Source organism: Mastomys coucha, unplaced genomic scaffold (assembly GCF_008632895.1).
Source record: "Mastomys coucha isolate ucsf_1 unplaced genomic scaffold, UCSF_Mcou_1 pScaffold9, whole genome shotgun sequence".
NCBI classification, from domain to species: Eukaryota; Metazoa; Chordata; class Mammalia; order Rodentia; family Muridae; genus Mastomys; species Mastomys coucha.
This window is the reverse complement of record NW_022196915.1, coordinates 1,588,815-1,607,095: the sequence shown is the minus strand read 5'-3', so window position 1 is coordinate 1,607,095 and position 18,281 is coordinate 1,588,815. Positions and strand designations below refer to the sequence as shown.

At 41.3% G+C, this 18,281-nt stretch overlaps 1 protein-coding gene across 4 annotated transcripts in view; it reads left to right on the top strand.

Moving 5' to 3' along the window:
* The window catches only part of Lrrc3b (leucine rich repeat containing 3B), an 84,121-nt gene that overhangs the window by 8,019 nt on the left and 57,821 nt on the right, over positions 1-18,281 (top strand). For 2 of the 4 annotated variants that reach the window (XM_031361901.1, XM_031361902.1), the window contains exon 2: positions 4,463-4,682. The exons of the other annotated variants lie outside the window; for them this stretch is intronic. The gene's annotated coding sequence lies outside the window, so the exon portion shown is untranslated. The remainder of the gene's footprint in view (positions 1-4,462; positions 4,683-18,281) is intronic. 4 annotated transcript variants of the gene reach the window in all.

The window sequence follows — 18,281 nt, the reverse complement described above, 5'->3', positions numbered from 1 at the left end:
TGGCTCGCAGCATCACCTGTGGTTATGCTGGGATGCGCACTGACTGCACTGTGGCTCGCAGCATTAGCACTTTTGAATAGAATCCCCACGGCCTTGGCCAGTATGACTTGAAGTGAGACTACAGTGCATCTTAGCAGGGTTAATTTCCTCTCTGGATGTTTCCCTTGCAGCAAAACTGTTACTGGTTTTGAAAAGCTTACTTCCATTCCCTAAGGACATTCTGTCATGAAACTTCCAGAATATAGGCTGGTGCTTAGAGGCCCATGGAAAAAGTCCAGGATCTGAAGAACTCTCAAGCTAGGGGATGGACAGTAGACTGTAGTTATGGTATGTTTCTTAAACATATGGCACTCATCCTGCGTTGGGGATAATGACTGAATGTCCCACTCCTGAGATAACACAATTTTGTTTGTTTTGGCTGGTAAAACAGAACCTGCTTAGAAGAAAACCAAGTTATTTGAGGAAACCTTGGCTTAGAGAGCAGTGGCCACATCTCAAAAAGCAAAACAGTCTTCATGGGTGTGTAGGTTCAGTTTCCTGATCATATGCTAGTGTTAGGCTGGCTGCATGAATGCTCAGTGAGGAGACACTGGGAACTCACAACCTCAAAAGCCCTCAATAGCATGGATTGTAATGGTTACGGGTGTGTCTTGGTATTTATAATCTATTGTAATAAATATTTCATCTCAATCAGGGGTTTCTACCCTGCCTTTGGTCATTTGATTCCCACATAAAAGACACACAACCTTTATATTCATAATCAGCCTTAATCAGCAATTGAGCTGGGCTGATATCTACCCTCTATGCTATTTTTTCTACTTTCCTACCAATAACAATGAGGTATGACTTCTCATGTTTCTCCTGGGCCACCCTTACTCTTGGCCATGTTCTCACAATTCACCTACCCATAGTGTCTTTTCTCTTTTCACCTCCCTGGTTTCTCTCTCTCTCTCTGTCTCTCTGCCTCTGTCTCTCTCTGTCTCTCTGTGTCTGTGTCTGTCTCTCTGTCTCTCTGTCTCTCTGTCTCTCTCCTCATCTCTCTCCTCATGGCTCTGTCTCAGACCCCAATTCCAGGAACCAAAATTCTGCCTATATCTCTTCTACCCAGATATAGGCTATAAACATCTTTATTCAACCAATAGTTTTAAATTAAGGAGCAAGGTAGCATAGCATCACTTGATCACTTGTTGAATGTGAGGATTTCCTTGTCCCTGGAGGCAACTAGATGTTGGAGGCCAGTACTTAACACTATAATGCATAGCAACAGACCAAACCTCAACAATAACCCATGTACTAACTTCCCATGTGAGCTGCTTCACACTCATATATTGGCTAAGGCACAAATCCAACCATGGTGGGCAAACATCCTGGAATCTTGACAGCCGATAAACCTGGAACATTTTTCCTAGAATTAGCAGAAGGGAATGGAAGCTGTAGAGGTAGAAGAGCTGGATGGCAAAGGATGGGGAAAGGTATGATGATGGGGAAGGGAATGACAGGTCACCGTTCCTTGTAGATTGTCTATGCAGGCAAGAGGTAGGAGAGACAAGGTTTTCCTGAAATTGGACTGTGTGAGAACACATCTTGTGTCCAACTCTGTTACTCTCTGCAAAAACCATTAGATTAGATCTGGTTGTACACAGAAGGGTTTCGTGTCTAGGATGGCCTCACAGTCTTCACTGACTATTCCCTGTTTCTTTATCTATTACGGTCCTTTGCATGCTGTAAGTACCTCTAGGCCAGGGCTTGTCTGTACTGACAGTTGTTCCCATTCTTCTCTCCAGCTCCATGTTATATTTTAAAGTCAATGGGGTGAGTATTTAAACTACAAAGGAGGCACTTACCCAGGAATCTAGTTATGAAATTTCCCTGAAAACATCACAGATCTGCTCTATTTTTAACCATCTCACTCTCAAAGGTTTGCTGCTCTTTACCTCCCTCACTCTCTCCTTGTTGTCTCAATGTGGGGGTTTTATTTACCCCCACATGTCCATCCATCTATTGCTAACTAGACCAAGAACCTCTTCTGCCACTTAACAGCCAACTGAGTGATTAGGACTTCCCCCATCTTCAGTATGCCTCGGTTTTCTCTGTGTGAAATGAATAGAAAAATAGGCAGTTGAGAGACTTGAGAGAATTATGTATGTAATGTGTTTTATACAGTGTCAAGCACCTGCCAAATAATATTTCAGACATTGTTATTGACATCAATCAAAGCATGGTATTGATAGCTGATTGTGCGCAAAGAGATTAATGGGGCTGGAGAGGTGGCTTCTCCAAGGAGATTAAGAGCATTTGTTACACTTGACCTGGGTTCAGTTCTTAGCACTCACATTATAGCCCAGAGCTATCCATAAGTTCAGTTCTGGAGGATCCATTACCCTCCTCAGAACCCCATGGGTACTGCATGTATGTAACACATACACACACACACACACACACACACACACACACACACACACACCACCTCTAAGCAGGAAATAAAAACAAAGATAAACAGGTGAAACAAACACAAGAAAATGTTCCAGAGATGTGAACAAAGCTTGTCTCTTTCAGGGTTATCAGAATTGACTTCCTAGAACCTGAGGCAGTTAGACTGACTCCAAAAGATGACCATAGGAGCCCATTCAGCAGTAAAGACAGATGGGGGAACACATTGGCAGAAGCATAATGGGAGCAGATGAACACCTATTAGGATTTTGTACTAGAACCTGTGGTTCTAGAGGAGAAAGATTTCATCTCCTTGGGCCTTTGAGGCTCCAGGAAGGAAGCTGCTGCTTCATGTTGTCTGTTGACTGCACCCAGCCAAGGCAGGGCTTCAGTTTTTACAAACTGTGTGTGAGCTCCTCAGTGCAGTGGTTGGACACAGTCAGCTACAGTGGACATGAAAGCCTGTATGGCAGTATGTGACTGTAATTTTCAGCATTGGGAAGCTGAGCTAGGAGGATCTTGAGCTTAAGGATGGCTTGGGGAGAACTTTGGTTAGTGCAAACAGTAAAAATGCAAGAAATAAAACACATTCCAGCTATAGTCATGCTCTCCCCACAGAGGGGAAGCTAAGTTCTAAACCTGTTTAAAGGTGCTAAGATATGCAACTGAAATTCCTCCTTTTGAATGTGATTCTGTATTTGTAAGCACAGGTGAGTCCTGTAAGCTCTGGGCATCGCTTTTCTGCCAAATGCTAACCATATTTCTTGCCCTCTGTACCTTACTATGAGAAGTCTTTGGATGATGGAAGTCGAGCCTGTGCAAATCAGACAAGTGTTGGTATAATCCACAGGTCCCAGTGTGCTGTGACAGCTGCAGACCCAGAATGTACTCAAAAGAGCTCAGTCATTCTAGGATTTCCAAATGCCCGCACATGCCTCCTAAATTCCAACAGTGAAGAGATCCATAGGTGTGTTTCCTGCTTCCCTCTGTGCATATCATTCTACAGAATCTGACTTTGCACGTTGGAAATCTTTGTGCTAGAGATACAACCAGGAGTCTCTTATTGATTGTGCTGCAGGAATGTGACAGGTGCCACTGAGCCCCTCTGAGAGCTCAGCCAGCTCCTTCCAGGAAGTGAGGGAGGAGCTCCTTTCTGTTCAGGACTCATTTACACCAAATATCAATCCGGGTGATGTCATCCTGAATTTGGCTTTGTCATTCCTCGATCTTGATCTGTTTCCATTCCAGTCTAGTTTTGATCATGCAAGATTTCAAGGAGATGATCAAACCCTACAAAAGTCTAGTTATTTCTGGTTGAGGTGCTAAGCTCAATGGATATGGGTTCTGACATTGCCAGGAGACAGATACCTATCCCCCATCCATCATTATTTGACCCATGTCACATCAGTAGATTAAAAGAAATCCACAATTGTGGTTTTGTGAGAAATCCAGGTTTATTATACCACAAGCCATGCTGATGTCTGGTTCCTGTTATCCTTATTTGTTTATGTGTTGCCCAATTCCACTTGGTCACAGGCAGTTTCAAAGAATCAGGCAAGCCTTGAAACAGGGATATCTGACTAACAAGAGCTCCATTCTTGAATGTTTTAACCCCATTGCTTCAGGAGCTCACATGAACCTGACCCCTAGACACCCAAAGCCTAAGCCATTTGGATCCTAAGGACTGAAGTATTGTTTGTCTCTGTAGATCTTCCTCAGCTGTCCCTATGACCACTGTAAAGTCCTGATCCACAGGGGAGTCCAGGCATCCCTCTTCTGTGTAGATACACATCATACATGACACGTAGCCTCCTCAGTACTGACGATACTGAATGTGTTGGACACAGAGATGGAATAGCAAGTTCTTCATTAAATATGCAGAATAATTCAAGTCTCTGGTGTGGTGGTATTTGGAGATGGAGCCTTTGAGACATGGATAGGATCAGAGTAGGTCATGAAGGTGGCTCTTGGAATGGGATTGCTTCCCCATCAGAAGAGATGCCAAAAGGTTGCTTCCTCTCTCACATGTAAGGAAAATCATGTGAAGACACAAGGAAAAGACATTCACTGCCATCCAATCAAAACCTATGGAGTATTCGGTGCCTGCTACATCTTCTCCAGAAAGATAAGAGAAAAATTCTACTGTTGAAGCCACCCTGCTCAATATCACCCTGAAAGAAAGTCACTACAGGCCAACATTGGAACTCACCTGCCTGTAGATGAGTAAGAAGGTACCTGTTTCTTTATCTTGGGTAAGCAACATACAGTCGGACCTATAGTGGATCTTCAATAGCTATGTACTAATTGAGTGTGTAAACTGTAGTGAAGAGAATAACACATATCCCACTTGGATAGTTTGAAGTAAATTCATTCAGTGTTAAAGAATTTCTGTAATGGTGATTTGAAATAAAGATAAATTGTATTTTCTTAGGGATGTACACACACACACACCCACACACACACACACACACACAAACACACACACACCCCGCACCACACACCAAGATGTTAATGAGCTCTGCTTTTCTTACTGGCTCACCCCATGGAGACATAATGATAGTAAAATAAATGCAGTCAGCATGCTTTCCTATTTACCCAGCATGCAGCGAGGAACTGTGTCTTAGCATTAGCAATTTCATCAAGGTCCCTTGGAACTAACTCTTCTCAAAAGAGAGCTTTCAAGTTTGGATGATGGGTTGTCAAATCCTGGTCTTCTTGAACTTACAGAAATAAAAGTATCTGATTGTTCCTTTCACAAAGACTTAGAAGCCTGGTATCAACAGGGCCTGTCTCAGGTACAGTGATTGGGCTGCAACAGCAAGTAGGGTTTTCTGACAAAATGGTAGCTATAGAATGATCTCGTCCTATAAGAAATGACTCAGAAACTCTAGGGAATTCATTCCGTGGGGCTTGCTACTTGACAGCATAGATGCGGTTTCCTCAAGGTCTGCTTCCTCTTTAATCACTTTGGGTGCAACTGAGTTCAGCAGTTGTGGGTGTGTGGTTAGAGGAGTCTGACAGCTTAGCTAACAGCATTCCAGTTGTGGAATAGAGAAACATACAGACAATATTAAATAGTAGGCTGAATCTATCTCTTCCTCTTTCTGTCCCTCTCTATCTCTCTTGGTGCTAAAATAAGAAAAAAATTCTAATGTCAATAGTGCTGGTTTTATTCAGGGCTGTCTCTATCTATGGACAATAGTTGTTCTACTATGCAGGTCTCTGACATATACTTCTATCTTTTGAACTTGAACCTAGCAAGCCTCACTTTGCTGTCTGCCAGGAAGGCACTACAGAGGTATGTTCAGTAGCTGAGGGAAGTCATTTTAGTTATAACAGGGTAGATGAATTCATTTTTCTTGTTTGCTGGAAAACCCTTCCTGATTTACTGAGCTACTACAAAATTGAAGTTAACTTCCTACTCTCTAACGCCTCTGAGTCCACATCAGCTCCATATTGTCTTCTAATGAGACTTTCTTTTAAAAGTCTGGTTCCTTCCTTCTTTTTCCTCTGTACAGATAGTCATGATAAATTTCATTCCACTAGTTTAAGTGGAGTAGAAAGCTTCAACATGACTATGACTAGGTTCAGGTGGAGGGGTAGACTGTATGGACTGCAGATACTTCCAGTCATAGGTTATCTAGTGCAGGGATCTTAACTATAGTTCTTCCCCTTGGGTTGTCTGCTTGAACCTCTACATAAGAGGTGTGTGTGTGTGTGTGTGTGTGTGTGTGTGTGTGTGTGTGTGTGTGTATTACATAAAGCAACTATGTAACCTAGACTGATCTCTAACTCATAGGCTTCCCTTGTCAGCCTCCCAAGTGTCAAGACTACTGATACAAAGTGTGGAATAGTAGACTATGCTAGGAAACTTGGCAAGATTGAAGTGGTTCCAGAGTCCCTGGCACCTAGGTACCCACCTGAGATGGTAGGTGGCTCCTTGCTCCCTACCAGGTTCCTGGCCTGGAACATGCACTACACTTTCTAAATAGGAAACGTGACCTATGGTCACATAGACCAGACAGAGTTCTCCATTCTAATGAGGTACCTAGAGGCCCTGAGGGCTTTACCAGTAATCTTCCCTTCTCAGACATCCCTCCCTGCAAAAGATATTTAATCTCTGATCCACCCTGAGAAGGTGGTATGCATCCATTTTCTGAGATGAACAACCAATAAATAGTTTGGGACCAAGGACTGTCTCTTTCATCAAGAATTGCTATAGGAAGAAGCATGGAGAAGGCCTGTGACTCCCAGAAGGCCCTTTGGTAACCCTAGACAACTGCCACCAAGCTAAGAACAGTCACCAAGGAGCTAAGCCAGAATTTCCATTTCCCTGGCATTGGGATCATCATCTTCCTCAGCCTGAGTGCCCTAACTCCAGTTTCAACTTTCTGTGACCCAGCAGTGACTTCATGTCCAGGAGTTTGGCAGACCCCATTCCTGGGCTCTTCATTGCAGGCCCATGGATCCCCAGCCCTCCATTCCATACTCCTGTGTGTGATTTTCCAGTGTTGACTAGATTATCAGGAGTCAGGGAACTTCAGATTTGGCTTCCCACATCTTAGACTGTGTTTTCCCTCCTCATGAGCAGTGTCATGGCACTTCCCTAAAACCCAGCACTGGTGGTGCAGGGCAGTGACTCTGTGTTTGTCTGCTCAACACCCCAGCAGTAAGGCAAAATGAAAACCCATAACAAAACATCCTGATCATTGTAGATGACTATGCTATTGCCCAATGTGTTATCAATGATTAAACAATTATCTTAAGTACCACACCTCAGTACTTTTCTTAGCCATTAGGTAGTTGAATTTGATTTGCCTGGGCTTGACTAGTTGTCTGTGTACATAACATAATTCAAAAGACAATTAATGAAGAATTAAAAATTCAGATTAGAATTTTCTAATTTTGTTTTAGTGACTGCATCCCTCTAGTCTGTGAATGTAGATCAGACATACATAGGAAAGACTACCAGGATCACAGACACCCACCCCTTGTGTCTAAATGGCTTCCATTTTGCTTCTCTAGGTAGTCTGGGTTCAGGGATCAGGAGAGGGTCAACCAAATGGTATTAAAACTATACTACTTTAAGACTGCAGGAGCTATATTGTCTTATGCATAGGGAAATTGTGACTTTTGTTGATGATTTCAAGGGAAACTGTAGTGATGATATAATCTGTGGCATGTCTTTAGCGTGGAAGAAAATGTTCAATTCCAGTTAGGGGTTAATGGAGAAAAATCAGCAAGTATCTGAGATGATTGCCAACTCGCATTGACTTCATACAAATAAGACTTGTATACAGATTCCATAAAAGCATCTATGCTTGATACTTTTTTAAAATTTACACACCATAATTCAGCATAATTATGTTAGCTCATAATTGGTCATGTTGGGGACCTTTTTATTTATTCAGAACAATGTTAGGTTATCTTTAACAACAATAGTAAAATGTTTTGAATATCCTCAGCATTGTTTTCTGCTACTTTTTTTTTAGTATTGGAAAGCCTCATGGCTTTGCACATGTGAAGCCATTATTGTGCTGAGAAGCACCCACCCACCAATAGCTATTCAGTTTCTTTGGAGTAAAGGTGGTGTTTGGAGTATGCCAATACTATTTGTGATAAGGATGCTAAATATGGAAGTGACCAGGGTACTCAAGTGGGAAATGAAGCCCTCAGATTCTTTCACAAATAACTCATACACTGATTCAGGCTCTCTATAATAGGTAGGGCCAGGTGGACCAAGTTCATCTAGGATTTCTTTTGCAAAAGATGGTATCCTTGGAGTCAGCTGATAGACCCCTCAGAGTGACTACTGTAGAAAAGTATGCTCATTGACCTCTAGCATAATGGTCTACTATTTTTTCAAAATACTTAATAATAACATTGAGTACTTATACATTTGTATGTTTTTATCTTACAAAACAAGGTCTTTCTGTGTAGCCCAAGCTGGCCTCGTTATCATCCTCTATCATGATCATCCTACTCATGATCATCCTATATCAGCCTCCTCAGAGTTAGGTTTATAAATATGTGCCATCATGCCCAGCCTTCAATTTTCATATTCATCATGCCCAGCCTTCAAATTTCATATTCCCAGACTACCTAGAGAAGCAAAATGGAAGCCATTTAGACACAAGGGGTGGGTGTCTGTGATCCTGGTAGTCTTTCCTATGTATGTCTGATCTACATTCACAGACTAGAGGGATGCAGTCACTAAAACAAAATTAGAAAATTCTAATCTGAATTTTTAATTCTTCATTAATTGTCTTTTGAATTATGTTATGTACACAGACAACTAGTCAAGCCCAGGCAAATCAAATTCAACTACCTAATGGCTAAGAAAAGTACTGAGGTGTGGTACTTAAGATAATTGTTTAATCATTGATAACACATTGGGCAATAGCATAGTCATCTACAATGATCAGGATGTTTTGTTATGGGTCTAGGATAGTGTTAAATTGTTTAACAGTAATTCATTATCACTATCCATCTGCATAATTTAAAAGTTTCTTACTTAGGATTTCTTTTGCTCTGATAAATCCTTTAACCCATTAGGCACTTGGAAAAAGAAAGGGATGACTTCAGCATACACGTCCTGATCACACTATGTCAAGAAGGAAAGTCAGGGAGGAGCTCAAGGCTGAAACCTAGGAACAGCAACCGAGCAGGTTAGCGAGGAGGGCTGCTTACTGGCTTGTACCGCATGGCTTGCTCAGCCTGCTTTTGTGTACAATGCAGTGCAACCTGCTCAGAGTTGCTCTACTCACAATGTTCTGCACCCTCCTGCATCAATCATTATTTAAGAAAATGTTCAACAAACTGACATATAGGCATCTGAAGACCATTTACTGAGTTGAGAGTCTTTTTGCTTCAAATGTCTCTAGCTTGTATAAAGTTGACAAAAACTAAGCAGTATACCACACTAAATCAGTAAGAAAAGTATGCAATTAATTTCAATACTATATTTATCTCAATACATCAAAATAATTCAACAAATAACCAAATTAAACTTTATTGAGTTTCATTTACATTTAGTCTCTAAGGCGTAGTCTATATTTTTGCCTTTAAATAATACTGAATGCTCTAACTTTTCATTAGAAATATTTGGCTTCTTTTTATATTTCATAAAATAATGGGTCAGATTGTCTGCTACATATGTAAACATATTCCAACAGTGAAAGAATATTTTTAATTTAATTTAATCAAAATTACATAAAATTAAGCATTTTTTCTCTCCATTTACACTAGCCACATTCTAAGTGCTCAGGAGTCCAACACAGCCAACAGACAGCAGAGCTCTAAGCTATATGTGGGAACTGTTGAGGAAAGTCCATAGGCACAGCGTGAGTCCTAGTGTTTCAGAATCAGTACACAGTTTTCCTTAGTCTTATCCACTCTCAGAATTTCTTTTTTCACAGAATATCTTCTTGTGAGCCAAGTATTTTCCCTAAACCTTCCATCATCTCTCTTTTACATGGCCCCTGAAGGACATTTCCTCATGACTATTCATTATTTTTATCCTGGGTAACAAGCATAGGCAGAAAATTCAAGAATGAGTTTAGGTAGAGATAGATCAAGGAAGAAGATTTATGTTTCTTCTCCTGTTATGAAGAAAAAAATTCATTTTCCTTCTGTGAGTTGCCCTAAAGAGCTCATACTCCAGACACCTTTTATTCTGAAGATGTGTGGTAGAAATAAAAACCCAAGCTTTTATGTTTTCTCCAGCCCAAACTCTCCCTTAAAGTGATCTACAAAATCTTCATTTAAGAACTCTGTCTTTAAGCACTCCCCTTTGCAATGTTCTATGGCAGTGTCTCACAAGAAGTGTTCTGAAGACCCTGTTCATGATTTGCCCCAATCTAGCTAGGTATGAATGTTGCAAGTACCTTGTCTTGAACAAACTCCTTCAGTAATTCTTATACCTAACCACCTTAAATTGATCGCTTTATGTAGATCCTCAATTTGGAAAAGTATTTTTTTTTGTGTGTGTGTTGATGTTGTTCTTGGGAAGGTCTCACAGAGGCTAGCCTCCATTAAAAATCCTCCTGCCTTAACTTTCTGAAAGATGACAGAACTGGAATTGCATATTTGTACCACCATATCTGACCTAGATTCGGCAGCCCTAGTTTTGTTTTCATCTTCTCTTTCCAGTCCCAGAATGTGCTTTATCCTTAAAAACTCACAATATGGTGTCTATTATACTTCCTCTCTGTTCAGGTCATTCAGCTATGGTACTGGGGTACCAACATAGGGCTTATGAGATGTTTTCATATAGACAGAATAGAGAAGCCTGTGAAAAACTAAGACTAAGTTCATTGTAAATGGAGATTCACATGAGCATGATATATGTCTGAGAATATGGAGAAGATGTGAGTCATATCCAGTTGGGTTGGAAGTTGAGTAAAAAAGCACAAATGGCTGAAAGGGCTCTGTATTGGTTCAGGAAAGATGCATCTGGTATTCTGCCAAACATAGATCTGAGAAAGAACACTGGAGACTTTAGACAAATTAAGGTCTGAGCAGGGGAACAGAGCTTTGTGAATGATAGGGAATAATGTAATAATTGCTGAGTCAGATACTTCACAACTGCGGGAGATATACAGAGTGCAGAGACCTAGAAGTGGATAGCTTGGGGATCAAAGACAAGATCAAGGACCATAATTGAACAGCAAGAGGCCCATGGACAAACTAGCCTGTGATGGGTGATAGGCCTAAAATTATTGTAGACTAGCTAGTATCAGAGAATAAGTCAGAGGATTCAGAGGGAGAAGCCAAGGCTGTTGGGAACCTGAGAATGAGAACTAAATCCTGCTTTTTGGCAGCCCAGGTGGCAAAAAGAACCCCAAGATCTTGGCCTTAGAGTTGTGTACACTGACTCAGGCCCTGAGGATGCAGACCTAGGAGGATCTGGAAGAGACCAGTTCTGTGCTCACTGAGCAAACAGCTATGAAGGAGTGGCAGTATGTGTCCTACAGAGAGTGCCTTCCTAGTGAAACACTTCCAAGACTCAGGCAGACTTATATTACCTGGAACCCATGGTCCATCTGCTAAAATCGACAGAAGCGTCACCATTCCATGTGCCTTGGTCAATGCAGAGCCACATTTCATGGGTAGACCATCACAGAACCACTCATCACATACTCAGATGACCACAGTCATTGGTCCATGTATCCAGGACAACACCATACAGAGCCACCCATCCATGCTGCTGTTTCTGTACAATGCAGAGCCCTGCTATTGTCCTAGAGCCATGGACTAGATGTAGCAGAAAAGAACATGAAAAATTTTGGAGAGAGGAATAAGGCTGGTGTTGTTCCCAGTAATGCACAGTGCTCAGGGCCTTGCTAAATACTGTGTCTACTGTCTTAAACATATGAATGGTTTAAAATAGAGGAGTAACTTGATTAAATAAGTGTTCTCTTTGAAAGTTATCCTTATACTTGTAGCAGTAGGGATTCCCTCAGTTTTTTTTTTATATCAGAAACCCAGATGTTCAGTTTTTACAGAGTAGAGATCCCCAAAGAGTCTTGGTTTATGTGGTTAACCATGGTAACCATAATAATAATTATTACTAAGAAATGTCTATTAATTTGTTAAAACAATAATACAAAATGTTATTAAATTCATGCAAAAAGAATTTTATTTTTTCAAAAAAATACTGTGTGGAGGAGCTGGGCATGTCTGTGTACATTTTACTTGTGCCTGGTGTAACAAAGGGTGGCTGGAGACACATATGATTCTGTGTCCACCATGTTTTTAAAGATTTACTTATGATATGTATCTGTGTATGGCTATGCTCATAAATGTGCATGTACCTGCAGAAGCCCGAGACATAGGATAGGAGCTGGACTTATAGGCAGTTAGAAGCCACCCTACATGGATACTGAAAACTTATCTAGGACCCTCTGCAAGAGCAGTACTTACTCTTAACCACTCAGCTGTTCTCCAGCCCCATGTGTTCACTATGCTGTCACATCCATGTAAGGAAGATTCAAGACCTTCTAAGTGAATACTTGTAAGAAAACTCGTGCAGGAAGGTATATATCATGGCATATGAATAGGGAAGGAGAAAGAGATGGATAGAAGTTAGCAACCCACAGGATACACAATGGGAGACAGGGAAACGTCTCTGAGATGTCCTGGCGAGTGAGCAGCAGGATATAGAAATGGGAACGTTCTGCCACCATTCCCAAGCCAAGCAGATGTCCTGCCAATGTGGTTGAGCTGAGATGGGAAGGGATGAAGGTCTGGTCTCAAAGCAATGAGTACTTTATAGTTTGGTCTCCCACATGTTAGAATCACAGTGAACAGTTTCTGGGAGCAGTCAAGTCACCCAGTAGCTGTGCCATTCTGGTCAACACACCCATGGTAAGTATAGAGTGTATAAAATGACAGGAAATCTGTGACATGTCTGAAGAGTGATCCCTTACAGACACAGGGATATCATTTCTGTCACAGTTTCCCTTTGAAGCATTTCCTTGAGACTTTCTGATCTTAGCTAGATTAGGAAATGAATGAGAATGCCATCATATCAGGTGGGATGTAAGCAGCAGCTGTGTGTCGTAGAAGTTGCGGTCTTGATTGTTGACTCAATCCCCTTAGGCCTGAAAACCTATTACTTTTTTCTGTCCACACATCTTATTTTAATTTTACAAGTATTTTGGAGGGGAGAACAAGAGGAAGCATATGTAAATAGCTTGGTGACATGTGGAACACAGAGGGAAATCTGTAAGAATCAGTATTTTCCTTCTACCATGTGGGTTCTGGGGATGACCTCCAATCCTTGGGCCTACCAGCAGGGACCTTTCACTCACTGAGTCATCTCTCCAGCTCTAGTGTCCATACTTCATGGATGGCCATTTTGCCAGCTAAGATTCACCCCTGTTCATACATATCACCTAAGAAACGTAACCATCTTCCATTCAGTGCCCCCTAGCATACCACTGTGTTGTTTGAAGGGATTTCACATCGATAAACTTTTGTGTATATTTATAAGTACTTTCATGCTCATAAGAAAAATACAGCAACCATTGCAAAGTCACTTATGTTAACCTTATTTTCTTGGATAATAATATAAGAGAATGGAGTTTTGGAAAGAGAGTTTATTAGCAATAGTATAGGTGGAATGTGACACAGTAAAGTGTGTGGAGTGCTTGTGTAGAGTAACTGATGTGTGGGAAGCACTAACTTTACTGTGTTGATGAGGCTTTTGTTCTGCCAAGTTCAGAAGAGACCACTTTACAGGGTGACACCTGACACCTGTTGAGCATCTGTAATCTTCACTTGTTTGATAACTTATTCTAAAATGTCCTTTTGGGAGCCTGACTTACTTCACACTTACTTCTGATTAATTGTTTTGGCTACTTATGATATTAGACTTTAACCTGCATATAATTAGAGGAAACAAGCAGACAAATTAAAATGAAAAGAAATTATGTAAAACAATGGGCCCTGGATTTTACAGAGCTGTCAGTGTCACTAAGTACATGAAAAAACAGGGCTGGACCAATTCAAATGAAAAGAGACTGAAGAGACATCGACACCAGAATCAGTATGTGATCCTTCATGCTGCCCACATGAAGATAACAGGCCATGGGGCCCATTTTAGAAGTCTTAAGGAGATATGAGAATTGAATTGCTTGTTGGAAAACAGAATAGTTATAAACATTAGTCTTTCTTAATGTAATAATATCATTATAGATCATATTGCTAGCTTCAGTGCTTCAAGCTGCAATTACAAAGTGCATTCAGCTAAAATTCCAATAGTGCCGTCAAAGTATATATACCCACATTAATTCTCACACATATTTTTCCCATCTGTAGGTACATGTGTAAATAACATGCACATTATCCACAGGCACATATGTATATAGGCATAGATACAGTCATTAGACATATATACACACATGTAATAACATATATGCATTTATAGTCTACACAAACTGCATACAAACATGCATGTTTAAGGATATATCCAGATTCATACATACAAACATACATACATACATATACACATATATAAATATATATACAAACACTTAGAAGACAGAATGTGATAGGATATGAAGAGCCAATTTGGAGCATTCTTTTTCCATTATTGCAATCTTTCTTCAGACTTAGATGTAAGACATTTTTAAAGGAACTGGAAACTATCAGATCATTTTGAGTTTGGAATGTCTTAGACATAAATCTAAAAGTCTAAAAACAGTATAGAGCAAGGAGCAGGTGTTGAAATGCATAAAGTAAAATGAGCCACCAGAAGAACATGTCTCTACCATTCTGAGACCTGCCAAAGCTTTGAGCTAACTACTTCACAGACAAGATCTCACTACAAAGCCAGCAAGGTGGACTCTGGTCTCTGTAGCTGAGGACAGTTTTGACTGTTTCTGTTTCAGTGGGTGAATGCATTGCTTGTTACCACTAATCAAAGATGCCAGCATCACAACTCAGCCTTTGCTATTGTCTTCGTGGGTTTGTGAACTTGCTATTCCTTCCTTGAATCTTTAGAATAGTCACTGTGCACAAGTCTTGTTCTCAGCGCTGGGGTAAGGCAGCTCACATTCAACCTGTAGTAGTCTGCATTTTGGAGTATGAGTGAGAGAAGGTAGCCAGACGCATCAGTAAGTAGATGGGAGACTTCAAACACTTCTAAACATTTTAAAGAAAACAAAACTGAGCGAAGATCAGAGCAAGCCTGTCTTCTGAGGAAACCCCCAGCCCCTGTCTTGAAATCCTCTTATTTTCATGCCTTTTTCCTAATTGACTTCACCCTAATGCCAAACCTCCTCTCATATACATCTCCCTGTTCTGCTGGATCGACACAGGTCTGTGTTTCAGGCCTGTGTCATGTGATCACAGGTTGGACCAAACTGAAAACTACACACTTGTTCTCTTTCTCGCTGACAGATGCATGTGTTATCCTTGCTCCTAAGCACTTGCAGCACAGGCCTGCATGTCTCCAAAGATGGTGATCCCCGACCCACCAGGAATCCCATCTCATACTGACAAGTAGAAGAATGAGTTAAAGCCCCTGGAAGAAGCTCCAGGAAGCCATGTCAGTCCTCAGCACTGCCACCCTGGCATGCCTCTGAATTGCTATCTGCTTTTGCTAATTCGATGTGACAGGTTTCTAAAGCAATTTCAGTTTGTGTCCAAGCAGGGTGGGGGAAAACTGACACTTCATTCTCCTTGTGATGCTCATCAAATCCATTTGGACTCATTTCCTGGAGGCATTAGATATGTTTTATCTTTTCTTCAGTCACCTTTCCAGTTTGTTCCAGTAATTATATTCTATCTACAGTGCTCGTGTTTCCCCCAGAGTGTGGAGCCCGTGATCTGACTCTAGCCAGGAGGCCACCAAGGACAAAGAACAGAAGCAATGCCTCTTTGTAGTGAAGAGAATTCCAGCTTTGAAACCCAGGCAAACTGCTTGCCCCTTGTGTGGAGTTTGGGGAGGAGGCAGACTGTGTAGGATTCACAGTGTCCCTCTCATTCCCTGTCCCTTGCTTCTAGCTGGGTGAACTGTGCAGGCTCCAGATGGCAGGGCTTAGAAGAAGTAGTATGCAGTATCATAGGATGGGCTTGACCATCAGGCCATGAGTGTGGCTGAAAGTCTGACCCACAGCTGCCCTTGTTCACATATAAGCTGACTCCCTTCTCCTCCATCATGATTCCTTGTTCTCAAATGTCCCTTCCCACCAGCCTACCCTCCCTTGCAGTAGTCTGTATAGAGAACCTGTATTATCTTTCTGATGTACAGCTCCCGAATTCATGCTTTCTCCTTGTTTACCAGGCCCTTTTCTCTGATGGACCACCCCACCCTTGCTGTTCAGTTTTCAGGGTTTTAGTTCAAAAGTTACTACAACAGCACCACCCCACAGTTCTTAAGTATTAACACCTTTCCCTTGTGGATTTTCTTCATTGCCTCTCTGATAATCTGTGTTTGGTGTTCATTGTCTTTTTGTCTCAAGCCTGAGTCCTATCAGAGCAAAGGCCTTGTGCCACCTACATCCCACTATACTAAACACATACTAAATGCTGCATATACTAAACACTCAGTAAAGAACTTACTCAGACTCTATTAGAAATAGGACGGCCCACATGCACACTGTTGGGATCAAATAGCATGAGGTTTCTGTGAGAATTTTGCAAATTTTAAACACCATGAATACTATACTTTATTAATCTCTGCCACATTACTGTGAAGAATCTTTTCCTTTGTTCCAGCCTCAAGTATCCCTTCTTTATTCTCATAGCATTATGCATCACTGTAGAGATGTAATGTTCCTGATACTCCGAGTGATCCTGGGGAATTTAAAGCAGGAGAAGCATAGAACCTACTATTTAGTCACAGCTCAAGGACACTGGTTCTAGTCCTGTGGAATACACAGCACTTAAACAGTGTCCAAAGCTATGAAGAGACTTTCTCAGAATTAAGTCATGAGGTGCAGGTTAAGTGCTACAAGACTGGCTTCAGGAAAATGGCATCATGCTGCAGAATTTAGAAGCATAGAGGCTTGCACAGTGGCATCTTGGTAGCTTTGGTTTATTGTACCTCTGCAAGACAATGGTCCTGTGATGAATGGCACTTGATGGTGAACACACCTAGCTTGTAGATAGCCTATGTAATTTTCTTCATCTGCTTACCTTTGTGGAAAGTTTTCTACCTTTCCTATTTATAACCTTTTCATCCTTCAATCAATATGGAGAGTGTGTTGGCTCTGAAAGAGGCTTGATTTAAATTGTAGAGGAAGAGATAGGGGGGTTCAGAAATCTCAATTCATTATTCATGATGTTTAGAAAGAGGTGGATTTTTAGATGTGTGAATCTATCCTGGAGGAAACTGAATTAGGCAGAGAGCATTGATGTCAGGTGTTAGGAAGCCCTTGTTCCCTGATACCTTGTAGATAAGGTGCTGATATTGCCAGCCCACCCCCAATGCCCCTATTTTCATAAGGATTGAAAAGAGGTTCTCTCAGGTAAGAGGGAAATGAACAGACCCAGCTTAAGAAAATGGAAGCGGTCTTTGAATTGGGGAAATTATTTTGAGCTCTAAAACTGCATTCTCCCCATTTCCTGAAACTAAGGCTCTGCTTCTAGCTGCTTTTATGCTCTTCCATCTTGAGATAGCCAGAATCCTACAGACATGGACAGGATACGAGGTATCTTTGTGACTGCCCCAGAAGGCACCTTCCAGGGAATGCTCTCACCCACTGAGAAAGTGTGTAGAACCCAAATCCTCTTAGTCATAATATTACTGAAGCATTTTTCAGTTTCAATTTGTCTGTCTTAAATGTGCAACACAAAGTTTGTCCTGTGAAGTATCCCTTTGGATAGAGCAACCCAGGACAGTGATAATTTATAATCTGACTGTCTTAGATTCCAAGAGCATGCATTGCTCCATTAAAGCATCTTATGGATAAAAATGGAGATGCTTTGTGGGAAAGCACAATATTTCTTGAGAAGAATACTTATTGGAGTCAGAGATAGAGGACAGCCAGAAAATATCCTTTTCCCAGAGAATGGATTTACACACAGTTTTCAGGAAGGTTTCTGCTGGGAGCCACTTATGCAATCATGAAAAATAATCAGGAGAGGCCGGAGTTCAGGCTGTCCTGGGCACTGCTCTTGTTCTGTTTCATCTGACACAATAGATGGAAAAATCATCTCCCAGAGTCTTAGAATGGCCTGAGTAATTCTTTCCCTGTGTGGAGGTTTGGGCGGCATCTGATGCTGTCATGGAGAACCAACATTTGCATTCTGATGCTCACAGCAACGCCTTGCCTTGCCCCTCCTGATTTCTTCTGTGTGCTGTTTCTTGGGGAGACTTTAACTCAGAATCTTTTAACAAG